This window comes from Nomascus leucogenys, chromosome 10 (genome assembly GCF_006542625.1).
Source record: "Nomascus leucogenys isolate Asia chromosome 10, Asia_NLE_v1, whole genome shotgun sequence".
Lineage (NCBI taxonomy): Eukaryota > Metazoa > Chordata > Mammalia > Primates > Hylobatidae > Nomascus > Nomascus leucogenys.
This window is the reverse complement of record NC_044390.1, coordinates 19,679,516-19,697,093: the sequence shown is the minus strand read 5'-3', so window position 1 is coordinate 19,697,093 and position 17,578 is coordinate 19,679,516. Positions and strand designations below refer to the sequence as shown.

The 17,578-nt window shown below is 35.5% G+C and overlaps 1 pseudogene; it reads right to left on the bottom strand.

The window, feature by feature from the left end:
• Positions 1-16,500: 16,500 nt before the first annotated feature.
• On the bottom strand, positions 16,501-17,275 carry LOC100600449 (annotated as a pseudogene).
• Between the last annotated feature and the right edge of the window lie 303 nt (positions 17,276-17,578).

Genomic DNA, 17,578 nt, shown 5'->3' with positions numbered 1-17,578 from the left:
CACCCCACAACAGTCCCTGGAATGTGATGTTCCCCTTCCTGTGTCCATGAGTTCTCATTGTTCAATTCCCACCTATGAGTGAGAACATGCGGTGTTTGTTTTTTGTCCTTGTGATAGTTTACTGAGAATGATGTTTTCCAGTTTCATCCATGTCCCTACAAAGGACACGAACTCATCATTTTTTATGGCTGCATAGTATTCCATGGTGTATATGTGCCACATTTTCTTAATCCAGTCTATCATTGTTGGACATTTGGGTTGGTTCCAACTCTTTGCTATTGTGAATAGTGCCGCAATAAACATACGTGTGCATGTGTCTTTATAGCAGCATGATTTATAGTCCTTTGGGTATATACCCAGTAATGGGATGGCTGGGTCAAATGGTATTTCTAGGTCTAGATCCCTGAGGAATCGCCACACTGACTTCCACAATGGTTGAACTAGTTTACAGTCCCACCAACAGTGTAAAAGTGTTCCTATTTCTCCACATCCTCTCTAGCACCTGTTGTTTCCTGTTTTTTTAATGATGGCCATTCTAACTGGTGTGAGATGGTATCTCACTGTGGTTTTGATTTGCATTTCTCTGATGGCCAGTGATGATGAGCATTTCTTCATGTGTTTTTTGGCTGCATAAATGTCTTCTTTTGAGAAGTGTCTGTTCATGTCCTTTGCCCACCTTTTGATGGCGTTGTTTGTTTTTTTCTTGTAAATTTGTTTGAGTTCATTGTAGATTCTGGATATTAGCCCTTTGTCAGATGAGTAGGTTGCAAAAATTTTCTCCCATTCTGTAGGTTGCCTGTTCACTCTGATGGTAGTTTCTTTTGCTGTGCAGAAGCTCTTTAGTTTAATTAGATCCCATTTGTCAATTTTGGCTTTTGTTGCCATTGCTTTTGGTGTTTTAGACATAACGTCCTTGCCCACGCCTATGTCCTGAATGGTATTGCCTAGGTTTTCTTGTAGGATTTTAATGGTTTTAGGTCTAATATTTAAGTCTTTAATCCATCTTGAATTAATTTTTGTATAAGGTGTAAGGAAGGGATCCAGTTTCAGCTTTCTACATATGGCTAGCCAGTTTTCCCAGCACCATTTATTAAATAGGGAATCCTTTCCCCATTTCTTGTTTTTGTCAGGTTTGTCAAAGATCAGATCGTTGTAGATATGCGGCATCATTTCTGAGGGCTCTGTTCTATTCCATTGATCTATATCTCTGTTGTGGTACCAGTACCATGCTGTTTTGGTTACTGTAGCCTTGTAGTATAGTTTGAAGTCAGGTAGCGTGATGCCTCCAGCTTTGTTCTTTTGGCTTAGGATTGACTTGGCAATGCGGGCTCTTTTTTGGTTCCATATGAACTTTAAAGTAGTTTTCTCCAATTCTGTGAAGAAAGTCATTGGTAGCTTGATGGGGATGGCATTGAATCATAAATTACTTTGGGCAGTATGGCCATTTTCACGATATTGATTCTTCCAACCCATGAGCATGGAATGTTCTTCCATTTGTTTGTATCCTCTTTTATTTCATTGAGCAGTGGTTTGTAGTTCTCCTTGAAGAGGTCCTTCACATCCCTTGTAAGTTGGATTCCTAGGTATTTTATTCTCTTTGAAGCAATTGTGAATGGGAGTTCACTCATGATTTGGCTCTCTGTTTGTCTGTGATTGGTGTACAAGAATGCTTGTGATTTTTGTACATTGATTTTGTATCCTGAGACTTTGCTGAAGTTGCTAATCAGCTTAAGGAGATTTTGGGCTGAGACAATGACATGATTGTATATAATTTCTGTACTTTTCTTATCCTGCCTTTTGAGAGCAACCATGCCCCCAGGTAAGTAAAGATTCCAATGCTATATTCATTTCAATGAACATTTCTAAGTTAATTTTGTTGAATTAGACATCACTCCATTTCCACTAGAAGACCTCCTTGTTCTTGATGAACTTACTAATTAGTAGCAATATCAATAGAAAGTCATTTTGTTCCTACAACACTGTTAGGTGAACACATTGTTCAATTTTCTGTCCGTTTTGTGGAAGAAAATCAGAGTACCATTAGCCTAAGCCTTTATTTGAAAATGCCAGGAACAAGAATGCTCGCTAGGAGTGTTTTGTCTTGGAGAAGGAAGGAGGAATTTTATAAAGCTTTAGCAAGAGGGATTATACAAAATTCAGCTAATTGGGAAATAGTCAATATCAATTCTGAGAAGAGGGTGAAATTGTTATGTGAATTTGTAGCTGTTTATTGATCAATTCAAATGTAACAAAGGTGAGGAGGAAGAGTTAGGCGCTGACTCATGTATAAATTAGGTGGGAAGGAACAGTTGAGAAAGGAGGGGGACAAAAACATGCAAAGCCCACAGTGGACAATACAGTCTTTCAAGATCTCTTGCAATTGTATTCCACCTTATGAGGTATGAACTCATCTCCCCTCACTTACTTTTTTGGTAATATTGTCTAGATTACATGTAAATAGAATTGTATTTACCCTCTCTTATTTATGTACAAGAAGATCTAACTTTTTGGATTTTTAAGTTATTTGTACTTAATGCAATCAACAACCAAAACCAACACAAAACAAAATCCATTTTTTAAAGCCCCTTTTTACTTTCACAGTTCAAAGAATTATAGTATTCTCCTATAACTTTGTTCTATGCTCTAAAATAATCTATAATTGGATAATAAGAAATATGTAAGGCTTGCTTAATACATGAATGTAATATATAATGTAATATAATTAAATGATGAATACATATCCTAATTTATTTTGAATTCCTTTGAAATCTGTGCTACCTTTAAAACATATTACATGGAAATTAGCATCAGTAATTCTGTTCACTGGAAGCTATGTAATAGGAACCCTGCAAATGTGTGGTAGCTGAATAATACGCATTTGGAAAAATATCAACTAGTGGCATCTGTCATATAATATGCACATTGGCAATAATGGTTATCAGGTAATGCAAGATAATAATTCAATACGACAGCCTAATTTGAATCAATCGATTGCTTTATTGAATAACATAATTAAAATATGTCCAATCTATTGGTATTTAAATGTATTTATGTGGTGACAAAACAGAATAAACCAACATTTAAAGGTTCCCAGTCAACATCATAAAACAACATGAAAAGCAAAGAAACCAAGTGGGACATATCTATGTACAGAGTGTTCATTAGACCCACGTTATGTTTGGTTAGACTGGTTTTGAAAACAGAGCTTTTGTATAAATAATAAATACAGTCCCCACAACAGAGAATATCCCTGTTATGATAATAATAACAAATGAAAACATATCAACTAATTCATTTCTGACAAAAGACTGGAATAATCTGGGTTAGCATAAATGTTCTATTTTGTAAATATTTCACTGTCAACATATATTTTCAACAAACAATTATGTAATACATAGTACCATTGTTCCTAAGAAGTTATCCAAAATTCTAATATTTAAGGTTTCCTTAAATATCATTGCCTGTCACTGGATTAAATTGATAACATACAGTAAAAATGATCTGAAGTAGGAAGACTGTGAGCAAATAGTTCTTTATAAGAGTACATTTAAATATGTCTTCTTTCCTGGGGTAGAGCCTTTCAGAAATAAATGCAGCAGGTGAGAAATAATGTACCATCAATCAAAGACACTGGACACCTTACTGCTCAACCTTCCCCAGTCCTGCAGAAACCCAGTGACATCAAACTCTCTTGCCTGTCAAGATGAAGAATTCCATAGTGGTTAGACACAGATTCTGGAAGCAGCTACTTAAGTTCAGACCTCAACTTTATCACTCACCACCTTTAAGACTTTGGACAAATATAATACCTACCTTATAATGCTTACCTTCACACAGCAAATGACAAAAGTAAATAAAAAACCAATCCCATATCATTGCTGTGATGCTGAAAAGATTGGGTATATACAAAGTGCTAAAGACGGTGCCTGGTTTGTAATATGGACTGTGCAGATGTGAGTTCATATTATTGTTTATTCCTGTTCTAGGTGTCCACACTATCTTTCTATGGGGGAAAGCTTTTAAATAAAGTTTAAGCATGGGCCTAGGCAGAGACAAAAAATTTGGGTGACTGATGACTAATTTGAATATGTCAGGGAAGAAAACTTGTTAAGAAAGATGGTAATATCCACCAAACTCCAACCCTCCAGGAGCATACAAGCAGAGAGCAATTAAAGGTCGGATTTTTATTTTCTTACTTTTTTTTCTTTTCCATAGACTGTTTTTAGAGTACAATTCTGTGGGGCTACTTTCAATGTAGTTTTGGCTTACAGTCTCAGTTCTCAGCCTGCCTCCGAGCAAATACTCAGAATATGTCTGAATTTTGAAGATAAATTTTCCTTTTACAGAAAAAATAACTCAATTAAAAAAATAACAAATTTATCTTTCATAGGTCACACAACAACTCATACATAGGCAATCCCATAATAGAATCAACTAATTAAGCTTTTGATTTACATTTCATACCCTTCCCCTTGTTCTAAGGCTTTAAATAATAAAACTCACAGGTTGAAATACTTCCATTTGGAATCCCATTATATGAAACCAAACCAATCAAGGATATATTCAGTAAAAAATAATTTAAAATGTGAGTGATACAGAAGCAAAAAATATAAGTACTAGAACTGACCATACTGTCCCAAGTCGAAGTCTCAAGGCAGTCCAAATTTCAAAGGAAATTTCTTATTCTAAAATCTTTAAAAAGTGTGCTTTCTGAAGTCAGTTAAATTTCCTCCTCTGGTGTTCTATCTCTCATTGTCAATAGTACCATTTTTTTCAATGTGAATGGCAATCTGGAGATTCATTCTAGACTTTACCTTTCCTTTCCTTACCTATCCTTTCAAATTATTATACTGCGAAATCTCTCTTCATTTCCTCTCTAGCTCCCTCTTTCGATTATCTCAATTCAAGATTCAACCAGTTTTGTTGAATTGCTTCCTGGCCTTCTTTCTCAATCATCTTGCATCAAAGTCAGGAAATTCCAAAACCTTAACATGAAACTAAAGTCCCTGCATAATGTGACCCAACCCATGTTTCCAACTTTGTTTCTTACTACCCCCTACTGGCACACCACTTCGTCACTGCAGCCAACACAACTGTTGTCCTGAACTCTAGTGTTAACATGTTCTCATGTTTCCATGCCTTTATACGTTATTCCCATAGTCTAAAATGTGCCTTTCTTCCTCCTACTCTTCATTCTTTTAGATGAGATTCAAATAGTTCTACCACTGAATTTCCGTATTCTGGGTTAGCTACTGGGTTAATTAGTGTTTTGTTACTGCTGTTTTCTGCTCAGACCTCTTTCCCGACCTCCCACAAGAGGTAGGAGGACACATAGCCCCAGCTTGGAAAATCACAGTATACCCGCTGCTGTGGCAATTGATATTGGTCTAGGACTGTTGTAGCCTGTCCAATGAGAATCGCCTTCTGAGATTTTTCTTATTGTACCAACATGGAAACTCTCTGTTCTTCCTGGCACATAGAGCAAGAAACATGTGAGCCTGGGTAAGTTAGTGGCTATAGTCTCTATCATTTGAGACAGCCTGTCAGTAGGAGAATGAATGATGCCAAGTAAAGAGAAAAGACAGGTAGAAAAGTAGTGTTGGCAGAGTTTAATTTCTTTTACAAACCCCCAGGTCCTCAGAGATGGCTGCTTTCCTATAGAATTTCCTTTGATTATGAGAGCTTCTTTGTTATCCTTCCAATGTAGCTCCGCTTTTGCATAAGTAAGTTATTAATAGTTGGATTTCTGTCACTGGCAACTACAACGTCCTGACTAATAAAAATACCCACCCTTGACCACATGCTATTAGAGTACTCTCATAGTCTACTGTATTGAATTTATTTATTTTCTCACATGTTCCCTGAATAAAACTGAATACTTTTTGGGGGCAATGGGTGGGACTTCATATCTGATTCTGCAAAATATTAGCACAATAAAAATATATAATTGTTGAATAAATATGTTAACAAAAGTCTAACTTAGCAAGCTTTAAAAATAAAGCAAATGAAACTTCATTATGTGCAGTTGTGAATTTTGAATCAATACATTTTTATAAATTAACTTTCGGGGTTTTTCATAATAAAATTTATTAATTATATTATTTGGCCTCACTTGTCATATACCCCAATGTTATCCTTTTGCAGATAAAAGATATAGGTTTGAAGTGATGAAACGTCACCAAGATCATATGTTTGATACGTGAATTTTCTCAACCTTAAATTTAGTGTAAGTGTAATTACACTACAATAGTTAAAAGGAAGATTTTTAAAAAGTAATTCCATGAGTTAGATACAATTACTTGCTCATCTTTATTAGTGTCATTGCTTTCAATTATGTATAGCTTCCTTTATATTTATTGTTTCTGCATTAAATGATGAAGCTTCCAGGAATTAAAACTCTAATCATTATAAAAATATATTTATTTTCCTTTTATGAATTTATCTTTGTCCAACAGGGAGTAAATCAATAGTAAAGAATAGAGTGAACATGTCAAGTTGATGCTCCAGGACACTTAATTGATTCTTAAGCTTTTGACATTTGCCCTAAGTATATACTATAAGCATCACCCATCGAAACTTTTTAAAGATGTTTCCTATAGTAAAAATAAACAGTAAAAATTGATGTGAATCAACCTTACATCTCTGAAATAGACATCTCACAGAACACTTCATGAGAAATGAAATCTTTCAGAAATATGCATATATATTTTAGTCTGAAAGTTGTAAATAATTCTAAATCAGATAAAGAGCATGTGAGATTTTAGAAGGTAATATGCACTTTTCTTTTTAATAAAAATATTATTTTCTTTAAAAAATTAATATTAAACTGTGATATGGTTTGGCTGTGTCACCATCTAAATCTCATCTTGAAATGTAACTCCCATAATTCCCTCGTTATGGGAGTGATCCAGTGGGAGGTCATTGAATCATGGGGGCAGGTCTTCCTTATATTGTTCTTGTGATAGTAAGTCTCACGAGATCTGATGGTTTTATAAAGAGGAATTCCCCAGCACAAGCTCTCTCTCTCTCTTTGCCTGGTGCCATCCATGTAAGATGTGTCTTGCCCCTCCTTGCCTTCTGCCATGATTGTGAGGCCTCCCCAGCCATGTGGAACTGTAAGCCCTTAAACCCCTTTTTCTTCCCAGTCTCAGGTATGTCTTTATTGGCAGCATGAAAAGCGGACTTACACAAGCTGTTTATACAAAAATTCCATCAAAGCAAAGTTAGGGATTTATTTAATCAATTTAGTATCTGCATAAAACAACTTTATTGTACTCATTCACCGTATCTATTTTTTCAGGAAAAAATTCACTGTAACACAAAAGTATACCCCAAATTGGATCACTTCTCATCATCTCCACTGCTGTCACCTTCATTCAGCCTCTATCATCTTTTACTGGATACCTGGATCATTTCAGTAGGTAGTTCAGTAGAGTCTTAACTAGTAAAACTCTTGGTGTTTTACTGTCTTGGACACCCCACCTCCACTTTCTGTATTACACAAATTTTCCAGTGGGATGCTAGTAAAATATAACTTAGATTTTGCCTCCTCTATGTATTTTTTCTTTTTTTTTTTTTTTTTTTGACAGAGTCTCACTCTGTCACCAGGCTGGATTGCAGTGTCACCATCTCAGCTCACTGCAACCTCCATCTCCTGGGTTCAAGCGATTCTCCTGCCTCAGCCTCCAGAGGAGCTGGGACTACAGGCGCCCGCCACCACACCCAGCTAATTTTTGTATTTTTAGTAGAGATGGGGTTTTACCATGTTGGCCAGGATGGTCTCGATCTCTTAACTTCGTGATCTGCCCACCTCAGCCTCCCAAAGTGCTGGGATTACAGGCGTCAGCCACCGCACCAGGCCTCCCCTATGTCTTTAGAGTTTCTTCCTACACACTCTAGCCCAAGGTTCTCTCTCAGAGTTCCAATTACTAAATCACTCTAACCATGTTCCCAGCCACCCACTTTGCGTGACTATTCTGTGAGCACATCATACATGCCCATGGATAAGGGCATATTCTTTTTCTTCTCTCTGTCTCAAATGCTCTGTGCCCTTATTTACAGATGTTGCTTATTTACTTCCTTCAGATATCTGCACAAATGTCAGTTGTTCAGAGGGACCTTAAGAGGGCATCCTATATAAAATCAGTTATACTCCTGTAACATACTTTGCTTTCTTAGAGCAAATATCACCAGCTAACATATTGAATTCTTATTTGCCTATTTTCTGTCTCCATTCACTGTAATATAAGCTACATGGGGCCAGGGATATTGTCTGTTTTGTTTACTACCATATCCTCAGAAGCAAGTAGGTGCTCAAAAATATTTACTGGATAAAAGAATAAATGAATTAAAAAATAGAATAGCAGTATTTATTTCCATACTGCAGCATTTAAATATATTTAGAATCATTTCTAACTGTTGTCATTACTTCAATCATTTTCATTTCGTGGATTTTATTCTAAATAAATTTTACACATTCTAACATTGGGGTTAAATGTGTGATTTAATGTAAATATGACATTTATTTATTTTTCTTCCAGGTTTGTGAGTTTGAGAGTGTGTTCTTGCTAATTTGACTCTTCATATTAGACCACAGCCCTAGCCAACATCTTGATTACAAACTTGTGAGAAGTTTTAAAGGAGAGAACTTAACTAAGCTGTTGCTAGGTTTCCGTTCCACAAAAACAGTTAAAAAAAAATAAATTTGCATTGTTTTAGGCTGCCAAGTTTTGGGATAAATTGCTATGCTGCAATAGATCACTAATACAGACAAGGTAATTTTGCATATATTTATCTGCACATAGAACTTCAAAGGTAAAAATTCTGGTTCTTTAAAAACATTCATTTGTTTATTTTTGACAGTGTAGAAATTTATCATTAGCATAGGATTGTTTCTACCAAAATATTTTTTTCTTAATCGTGAAAGGTATCATCACCCAGATCTGGGAACAATCAAAACACCTTAAAGCTTTTTCATTTTTTCGGCCTGGTATGGTGGCTCACGCCTGTAATCCCAGCACTTTGGGAGGCCAAGGCAGGTGGATCACGAGGTCAGGAGATTGAGACCACCCTGGCTAACACGATGAAACCCCGTCTCTACTAAAAATACAAAAAAATTAGCCGGGCATGGTGGCAGGCGCCTGTAGTCCCAGCTACTCAGGAGGCTGAGGCAGGAGAATGGCGTGAACCCGGGGGCAGAGCTTGCAGTGAGCCGAGATCGCGCCATTGCACTCCAGCCTGGGTGACAGAGCGAGACTCTGTCTCAAAAAAAAAAAAAAAAAAAAAGCTTTTTCATTTTTTCTTCATATAAGTTGTTTTAAAAATCCCAGAATATATTATATGCAAAGGTTAAATATGCTTTGGTTTGTCTATTATGGTCAATTGGCTTCCCACATAGTCTTTTATTGTTTCTAAAATAAATTGCTTGTCTGTGGAACTTTCCATTTGCTATCTGTTGTAGAGCCTTTTTGATAGTTTATTCTGTTCATTTTTGTTTTGGTCACATCCCTGAGATTACTCTTTGCCCACACAGTCTGTCACCTAATTTTATGGCCAATTTTTTTTTTCTTTGTGACTCACTATTGTTTTCCTTTGATGAACTGGAATTTTTTCCCACAGTGATATATTAACTTTTCCTTTTTCTTTATTTATCTAAGACCTTGTATACCAATTTTTTAAAAAATAAAAAAAATGCCAAAGATAATCAAGGCTTTAGGGATTGCTATTATACTTCAGCAAATTTAATTTAGCAGATTTGTGTTATGACACAATAGTAGATCATTTGTAAAAACACGAAACTCAAGAGGGGCTTTTGTTATGGGAAAAGAGTTGGCTATAGCTAAAGCTGATTGAATTTAGAAGCCACAAAACCAGCATCATTATGCTAGAATTTCTGACTCTACACCTCCTCGAAAAGGAGTGGGTGATCAATATCTTGACTAGGAAAAGAAAATTGGGAACAAGTAAAGCATGTTCAGTTTTCATCAGGTTGGGATTGAAAATGGAGAGTAATTATTTCAAGATAATTTCACCTTAGAAAGAAAGCAATTACTATCCCTTTTGCTGCGATTGGTGAATTGCATCAAATCTCTATGTAATTAAATGTTTACTGTAACCTGGCCCAGCCCTTCATTTCATTCGATTTGTGAAAGAAAACTACTGTATTTCTTTCCCCTATCACTCAGCAGGATATATCTCTGTGTATAACTACAAATAGAGCTTAATTATGTGTCTTCAGTATGACACAGTTCAAACTATTTGTCCTTGGAACTCTTTACCATTAGATATAAGAAAATAAGAAAGGGAAAACAATAGAATGATGTTTGCAATCCTAAACAACAAAAATATTTATTTTCTTGTTTCAAGTTATTTTCTACACAGGAACTAACTTTCAGTTCAGCAGATACATTCTGTTGTAAATGATTAGCATCCTGATTTCATGCACATTTAAGTTTTAGTTGGAGCTAAGTGAAAACTAATGGTTTAATAGCAGTTATTTTATATTGTTCGGCCTAGCAGAATACCTGATCTCAAATTATTATTTTAAGAAACTTTAGCCTACATTTATATTATTATTCATTTAAAATGAATATTTGCTTTTCAAATTGTTTGGAAGTGAATTGAATACTTGTCTATGAAAACATTTTGTCTTTTCCAAACTCATTTATAATCATATATTTTAGCATATCTACAGATTTGAGGCAACACAATTTTATATATAACACCAACTAGCTTACCTTTTAGCCTGTGTGTGCGCCTGCAGATGGGACAGACTCACATTTGTGTTGCAGTTGTCTATAATTACCTATGAAAATATGAAGCAGCCTTTCTAAGCCAGGACTGAACTCCTCTTCTCAGTGGAACATGTTGTCAAATTGATTTTTTAAAATAATCCTTGTGGTTTTAAGATGATAATTGTAGTGTTACAGGTAAACTTTGGCAAATTAAAGTTTTTAGGAGTTTATTTCAGCAGACAGCGAAGGAACACAGAGTGTTAGAGCTTCCTCATTCTAATAGCTTTCCATTTAATTATTGTAACATTAGAAAAGTTAGAATACATAATCAGGCCAAATGAAACCAATTTCTACATAAAATATCTTCATTGACATTCTGATATATGATCTACATTTTTCATATAATATATTACATAAATCAGTATATGCACATGCATTATATCTCATGTATTGTGTGTCTATATATATTTTTCATATAATATATTACATAAATCAGTATATGCACATGCATTATATCTCGTGTATTGTGTGTGTCTATATATATTTTTCATATAATATATTACATAAATCAGTATATGCACATGCATTATATCTCATGTATTGTGTGTCTATATATGTTTTTCATATAATATATTACATAAATCAGTATATGCACATGCATTATATCTCATGTATTGTGTGTCTATATATGTTTTTCATATAATATATTACATAAATCAGTATATGCACATGCATTATATCTCATGTATTGTGTGTCTATATATATTTTTCATATAATATATTACATAAATCAGTATATGCACATGCATTATATCTCGTGTATTGTGTGTGTCTACTATATTGTGTGTGTCTGTGTGTGTGAGTGTGTATGTGGTTGCATAGAAAAAAGTGCATGGTTGATGGACCTGTTAACATTTTCTTTTTCTGAATTCTTGCTACTATGATATCTTCTCTCATATTGTATCTATTAACATTTTAAGGCAAAGACTAATTATCAATGATGCTCTCATATTTTTTTAAAATACAAGTGTGTATATTCTTCTAATACCAGTACATAAATACGTGCTTGAACTCATGTACAATTAAATATAAAGGAAATTGACATTTGTCTAGTGAATTAAAGGAAAAATAGAAATTAGCTGACTACTTAAACCAATCAAGGCAGAAGAAAATAAAAGATAATAGATTAATTTAATTACTTCCTAATTAATCTAAGACACTAATTGCTAAAACTACAATTAAATTCAAACTAGGAAAGTCACTTTCCAAATATGTTCTATAAAATGCTATTTTAGTGGATCTTTTAGGTGTAACAGAAAAAAGAAGTTCAGTAACCCTGTAAGTTTGGACATACTCAGCTTGAGTGAAGCAGGTTTTGTTGTGGTGGTATTTTGTTACTGTGAATTTATTTGCGTGTATTCTGACATTAGACCCTCTCAGATCTTGTGATCTACTATTGTGCATTGTAAATATCCAATACCAGATGGTAGTATTACCAGAAAAATTGGTCTTCATCCAGTCCCCAGAGAAAGTTCTTGGATCCCACATAGGAAAGAATTCAAATAGAGTCACAGAGTGCAGTGAGAAGAGACATTGTATTGCTAGTTTAACGGGCATCCCCTTTCTGAGGACACCTTTACAGAGTAGGGCGTCCTCACAAAGCAGGCAAAGAAATACTTCAGCTTTAAGTTTTTCTTCTATTGTGGTCTTGTCTATGTAAAGACTAAACTAAGCTGTGACTACGTGCAGTTGGGCTGACAGCATGACAGTATTTATTATTCTATTGATTTAAAGAAAACTATCTTTGACATTTTAGTGTGTAATTACATCAAAGCATAACTATAAATATCCTAAAAGCACATATTGTTATGGGTATTGGGACATCTGGACTTTTTGCCATTGTAGGAGTGTGTCCTTGTGGGTATATTTAGGCTGTTTCCTCAACTATAAGCATCTTAGGACCATGGGTTATGACTGGCAAATAATGCACCTTGCTAGTCTTTAAGATTTAGTTGATTTTAAAATGGTGTCACCTTGGCTATCCTAGGCTTCTGTTTCCCTAAGAGTAGGATACAATATTTCCCAAAATTGTTGGCCATGGACGCCCTTTACTCTGTTTGTTGAAAGAGCTGACTAGTATTTCAGTGAACAATTCCTGGCAAATGCTTGTGTAAAAATATCAAAATATTTTCCTTGAATGCATTGCATGTTTTTTATTGTAGTAGATTCTATGTATAGACTAGACTGTAACTCTTTATGCAATTTTTTTTCTTTTTCTTGAGACGGAGTCTCACTCTGTTGACCAGGCTGGAATGCAGTGGCTTGATCTTGGCTCACTGCAACCTCCACCTCCTGGGTTCCAGCAATTCTCCTGCTTCAGCCTCCCTAGTAGCTGGGACTGCAGGTGCATGCCACCACAACTGGCTAATTTTTTGTATTTTAGTAGAGATAGGGTTTCACTGTGTTGCCCAGGCTTTTCTCAAACTCCTGAGCTCAGGCAATCCACCCACCTTGGCTTCCCAAAGGCTAGGATTACAGGCGTGAGCACCCAGCCTACGCAGATATTTTAATATCACAGCATCACCTGTCTTAAAGTCTTTAAATTTAGTGACTTTCATGGCCCCTACTTCTTAGTCTCCAAGGTATTTTGATATTAACTTATATTGTATAAGCATAAACTATGAAATATCTCTCTTTTATTACATTTTTTATCTTAACTTTTTTACTGGATTGAACAAATTCCTCATTACTGGTCATCACAGTCAGTATTTACATGCACCTCTTTCTTTTCCCCACTTTGGCTCTGTGTATCATTGTAACCAATTGGAACTCCAGGCTTGGCTATTTTCATAATAGGCTTTACTACTCCTATAAAATCTCTCAGAAACTATGGGCCTGCTTCTACTCTTTCCTTCTTGTCAATTTCCAAATATGAATCGTATACACAGCAAACTTACTTCACAATCACCCCACCCCCAATTTCCCTAAGAGCAGAGCCTTATTGAAAGAAGTCTCAAAGCTATGCTAATAAAGTAGGCATCCCTACTGAGCCCTCACTGTTACTCTGAAGTCTTTGTGTGTGTGTCTTATTGATAACATTACCAAAGTTTGCACATAAACTATCCCAGACCTTCTTAACTCTCCTGAAAGTACATATCCCACTTTGAAACCCTAAGAAAATGACCATGTCTTCTAATGTTTAGAGAATTCAAAGTCATTCTTAGAACATGTGAATAAAGGCAATGTCAAAAATAAAACAAAACTAAAAAATAAAAATAGTGAAACAAAACAACACACAAAAGTCATCTTCCTAATTCATTTTATTATCCAAGAATATGGCGCTATTCTATTCGCCAGGACTAATCCTCTGTATGCATTTGCATCTCACTGTTCCTTAACTTTCTCCAGGACTCTATTTTATTGGTCTTCTTTCAATTACATGTTTAATCTTTTTCTATTTCTTACTTCCTTCCCTTCAGTTTTAACTGTTCATAGGTCAAAAATCAGGAAACATCAAATTACTTGAATTCATTTCTTTCTTCCTCAGCCCCCAGGCCACTTCTTTTCCAAAAACTAGTTCACACAAACTAGCTCCCCTTTTTCAACACTCATTCTTTCGATTAATTGTAATATGATCTTCACCACATTCCTGAAAGTTGATTCTCTAGTCAGCAGTTAACTTCCTTTTCAACAAACCTGAAACCTCTTTCAGTTCTCATCCTAATTGTGTATGAACAGTTGGCCTATTGAGTATCCCTGCTTATTTGGCTTCTTCTCTTGTTTGGCCCTCAGGATCTTGCATTATTCAGTTTTTCCTACCTCTCTGTGGTCTCCTGTTTGTCTACTTCACTGATTCACGATTCTACTGTGTGTATTTACATACTCCACCACCTGCTGATCTCATCTATATCCATACCTTCAATTTTCATGCTCTGTGGTATTGCTTCTTAACTTTGGCTGCATACTGGAAAGATTTTTAAAATTATTAATCATTATATTTACCCCCAAGTACCCTGATTTAATTGATCTGGGTATAGCATAGATATTGGGATCTTTCTAGTCTTCTTAAAGTCATTATAATGAACAGCCTAGGCTTAAGTCACTGCTCTGTGGATCTCTCTTGTTTATAGCAATTGACTTTTCAATTCAAACAATGCCTCGAAATCAATAAATCTAAATCTGTAATAGTTTATCTGTGATCATACTAAGTCCCGATGAATTTACAATTTTATATCTTTTTTGTCTTCTAGCTCTGCTATAACCCACATATTCAAATGCTTTCTTACACATAATATTACTGAGCATCTCATATATTTTGCTCAATAACCCCAACCATAGCCACCTGTTAATGCCACATTGCCTCCTGCTTAGACTTTTACGATTGTATCTATTCAGTATACCCTTTCAGAATAATATTTTCAGAAAACAGTTTGATCAAATTATTGCCAATTTATTAGCTACTAAAATTAAATACAAGCTCATGCAACATTTATTTCTCACTGTCCCCAAGCCTGTTTCATTTAACAAGACTAAACTCCTCAGATCTTTTGCTTCTTCACTCATCTTTTTATCCCATTGCTTATACTTTTTTTTTTCTCTTTATGTCCAACTTTCCAAGTCCCTTGGGGTCCAAGATAAGATCTTTGATTTAGTTTCAAATCTGATCTTGTTATAGTGGGAAATTTGCTCATCCCGTTTTTGTCTCAGTTGGTTGCTTGGGTTTTTTTTCACATTTGTAAGGTTGAGATGACATCTTTCTCTCAGAGTTTGAAATTGAAATAAGATAGTAATTGCAAAGTTCCTAGCTAAATATTAGTTAACTAAAAAATGTTAACTAAACTAAACTACCTTTCCTGATTTTTCCTTCCATATAGTTCTAAAATTTGTGTCATATTATTTTTTATCATCCTCACTCAACTCTTTTATGGTTGTGTGTTTTGCCTCCTCAACGAGCTCTTAGGGACTGTGCCCCGTCTTGAATCATACTTCTTTTGTTACTACCACATACTTAACATGTATTATATTCATCGTAGGGCTCATCAAATATTTGTTGAATGGGTTTTGCTAAATGAATTACAAAATCTTCAGAGTATAGACCAAAGTTTTTCAAGTCTAAATTATGGAGGATTTTTGTGGGAGCTTCTAATTTGTGGCTGAAAGAACAGAACCGAATAACTTCCAGTATTAAAACACACACACACACACACACACACACACACACACACACACACACACACAGAGAGAGAGAGAGAGAGAGAGAGAGAGAGAAGAAAAGAAAAAATAAAACAAGGAAAGGAAAAAAACCAATTAAAATAATTTCTGGAAATCAAAATGCAGATATTGTTTAAAACTGGATCTTATTCTCTGCCTACAATTTTAACCACATAGAAATACTGAGAGAAAAACAAGTAAAATGTAGGTAAATTGTTTTTAACTTCCTTTCATATGAGTTATGATGGTTGGCCAATGTCATGAATGAAATATACTTTGAGGTTTCTGTAAAGCATCAAGAAACTGATGTATGAAAGTGAGATTATTACTGTATATACTACAAATATTGTGTAGGTGTGTTTCTTCCAATATTGAGAATATTCAATTTCTTCCTCTAATTTTTTTCAGTGTTTCATTTCTCTTTTTTACTTCATCAAGACAAAGTACAAGTGCCACACATTAAAAATATACAAATAGATCACTCACACCGCATCAACTCCTACAGGCAAAAGGGCTTTTACTAAACATTGCCCCTCTTCAAAGCACATGATCACAGCTAAATGTATGAAGAGCCATCTGCTGGTCCAATGTAGCCAACTCCAATTAGCAAGATGTCTATTAGTGTCCATATTTCCAGGCCACTGAAGCTGAAGAGCTTGCCAAGGCCTTCTTGCCACTGGTCGAGGTAGAAATGGTCTGCTCCAAAACCACCAAGGGTGATACTTAGAGCCAGAGCAATAGACCACTTATAGCCTCCAGCCCAATTTCAGTACAGCATTTTGAATAAAGTAGTTACCCAAGTCATGAATGTGTTTATCATGCAGTTGGCAGTGTGATGCCGTTGAGGACAGGACCTCATGCAGTTGGTAGAATTGAAACATTCATATTCTGTTTCTGGAAGCTTCCAGCAAAATCAAGTCACATTGATGATAAAGTTACTTTGGGATTTTAACTCCTAATCAACACAGGCAACAGAAGGTTTCATTGCACAGTCAAAAGTGACAAGCTTCCCATAGACACAGGGGACATTTGTTGTGCAGTCTATAAATTCTGCTGAATACCTGCTGCACAAACCATTGCTTGAACATAAAAGGTGGAATTTTCGTACTTTCACTGCCCAACAGGAAGTAGCACTGTGAGAGTAAAAGCAGCACATGGCACAGGCAGTGGGGACCCCACAGCTGAGCTGTTACAACCACCCATAATTTTGTTTCATTAGTCATAATTGTTTTTGTTTTCATATCATTTATTATACTATGATCTACTCTCCCTCCTCTGACTCTCTTTGCTAAATGTGCTACCTGAAGTTCAGGTCTATCCAAATTCAGCATCCTTGCCCATCCTGAGTTGTGTGCTTTAGGTTACAGAGGAAACCTCAAGATGTCTTTGTTGTAATTAGAGTACAGTCAACTCTCAATTATCTATGATAATGGATTACTGGGAGAGCCTGAATAAACAAATTGGTTTGAAGATTTGTCACCTTGAGTGAACTCTGTCTCCCATGCTGTCCCTTGGGAGTGGTAGCAAGGGTAGGGTGAGGGAAACAGGCAGGCCAACTCCTGACAGTGACTCACGCTCCAGAGGGTAGCTTCACAGATAACTTCTGGAATGTCCCTGTCACTCCTCTCTTAAAG